Below are 2,500 nucleotides of genomic sequence, written 5' to 3' on the forward strand. Positions count from 1 at the left end.
GAGCAAAAACAAGCAGACAGTATTTCACACCAAGAATATCCATTGTACAAAAAGGATTTTAAAAACCCCTCTCTCTCTCTCTCCTCTCTCTCCTCTCCTTCTCCCCATCTCTCTCTCCTCTCCTCTCCTCGCCTCTCTCTCCCTCTTCTCTCCTCTCTCTCTCTCTCTCTCTCTCTCTCTCTCTCTCTCTCTCTCTCTCCCCCTCTCTCCCCTCTCTCTTCTCTCTCTCTCTCTCTCTCTCTCTCTCCTTCTTTCCTTTCCCCTCTCTCTCTCTCTCTCTCTCTCCTCTCTTCCTTTTATTTTCTCTCTCTCTCTCTCTCTCTCTCTCTCTCTCTCTCTCTCTCTCTCTCCGTCCTCTTTCTCTCTCTCCCTCTCTCCTCTCTCACTCATTCTCTCTCCTCTCTCTCTCTCTCTCTCATCTCTCCTCTCTCTTTCTCTCTCTCCTCTCTCTCTCCCTCTCTCTCTCTCTTCTTCTTCCTCTCATCTCTCTCATCTCCTCTCTCTCTCTCTCTCTCTCTCTCTCTCCCCTCTCTTCTCTCTCCCCTCGTTCTCTTCTCCTCTCTCTTCTCTCTCTCCTCTCTTCTCTCTCTCTCCTCCTCCTCTCATCCTCCTCTCTCGTCTCTCCTCGTCTCCTCTTCTCTCCTCTCTCTCTTCTCTCTCTCCCTCTCTTCTCCCTCTCTCCCTCTCTCTCTCCTCTCTCTCCTTTTTTAAAAAAAAACCCCCCCCCCCGGGGTTTTTTTTTTTGGGGTTTTTTTTTTTTTCCCTTTTTTTTTTTTTTTATTTTTTTTTTTTTTTTTTTTTTTTTTTTTTTTTCCCCTTTTTTTTTGGGGGGTTTTTTAAAAAAAAATTTTTTTTTTTTAAAAATTTTTTAAAAAAATTTTTTTTTTTTTTTTTCCCCCCCCAAAAAAAAAATTTTTTTTTTTTGGGGTTTTTTTTTTTTTTTAAAAAAAAAAAAAAAACCCCCCCCCCCCCCCCCCGGGGGGGGGGGGGGGGGGGGTTTTTTTTTTTTTTTTTTTGGGGGAAAAAAATTTTTTTTTTTTTCCCCCCCCCCGGGGTTTTTTTTTCCCCCCCCCCCCCCTTTTTTTTGGGGCCCCCCTTTTTTTTTTTTTTTTTTTTTTTTTTTTTAAAAAAAATTTTTTTTTTTTTTTTCCCCCCCCCCCCCCCTTTTTTTTTTTCCCCCCCTTTTTTCCCCCCCCCCCCCCCCCCCTTTTTTTTTTTCCCCCCCCTTTTCCCCCCCCCTTTTCTCTCTCTCTCTCTCTCTCCCTTTTCCCCCCCCCCCCCTTTTTTTTTTTTTCCCCCCTTTTTTTTCCTTTTCTCTCCCCCCTTTTTTTCCCCCCCCCTCCTCCCCCTTTTTTTTTTCCCCCCTTTTTTTTAAAATCTCTCCCCCCCTTTTTTTTTCCCCCTTTTCTCTCTCTTTTCTCTCTTCTCTCCCCCCCCCCCCCCCCTTTTTTTTTTTTATTTTTTTTTCCCCCCCCCCCCCCCCCCCCCCTCTCTCTCTCTCCCTTTTTCTCTCTCTCTCTCTCTCCCTCTCTCCCCTTTTTTCCCCCTTTTTTTCCCCCCCTCTCTCTCTCCCTCCTTTGGCCCCCTTTTCTCTCCCCCCCCCTCCCCCCCCCCCCTTTCTTTCTCTCTCTCTTTTCCCCCCCCCCCCCCCTTTTCTCTTTCCCCCTCTCTTCTCCCTTTTTTTCTCCCTTTTTTCCCTTTCCCCCCCTCTCTCTCCCCTCTCCTTTTTTTTTTTTTTTTTCTCTCTCTCTCTCCCCTTTTTTTTTTCCTTTTTTTTCCCCCCCCTTTTTTTTCTCTCTCTCTCCCTTTTTCCCCCTCTTTTTTCTCTCTCTCTCTCTCTTTTTTTCCCCCCCCCCCCTTTTTTTTTTTTTTTCCCTTTCTTTTTCTTTTTTTTTTTTTTTTTTTCCCCCCCCCCCCCCCCCCCCTTTTTTTTTTTTTCTCTCCCCTTTTTTCTCTCCCTTTCTTCCTTTCTTTTTCTCTCCTTTTCTCTCCCTTTTTTTCCCCTTCCCCCTCTCTCTCTCTCTTTTCTCTCTTTTCCCCCCCCCCCTCTCCCTCCCCCCCTCTCTCTTTTTTCTTTCCTTTTTTCTCCCTCTCCTTTTTTCTCCATTCTTTTTTTTTCCCCCTTTTTTTTTTTGTTGGGGTTTTTTAAAACCCCCAAAAAATTTTTTTGGTTTTTTTTCTTGGGTTCCCCTTTTAAACCCCTTTTTTTTTTTTTTGCTTAAAAATTTTTTTTAAAAAAAAAAAAAAAAATTTTAAAAAAAAAAAAAGGAAAGGGGTTTTCCCCGGGGGGGGGCCCCCCCCAAAAAAAAAAAAGGGGGGGCCCCCCCCCCCTTTTTTTTTTTAAAAAAGGGGGGGGGGGGGGGGTTTTTTGGGGGAAAGGGGGAAAAAAGGGGGGGGGGGGGGGGGGGGGGAAAAAAAAAAAAAGGGGGTTGGGGGGGAAAAAAAAAAAAAAAAAAAAGGGGGGAAAAAGAAAAAGGGGGGAAAGGGGGTAAAAAAAGGG

The sequence above is a fragment of the Penaeus monodon genome, chromosome 7 (assembly GCF_015228065.2).
Source record: "Penaeus monodon isolate SGIC_2016 chromosome 7, NSTDA_Pmon_1, whole genome shotgun sequence".
Taxonomy (NCBI): Eukaryota; Metazoa; Arthropoda; class Malacostraca; order Decapoda; family Penaeidae; genus Penaeus; species Penaeus monodon.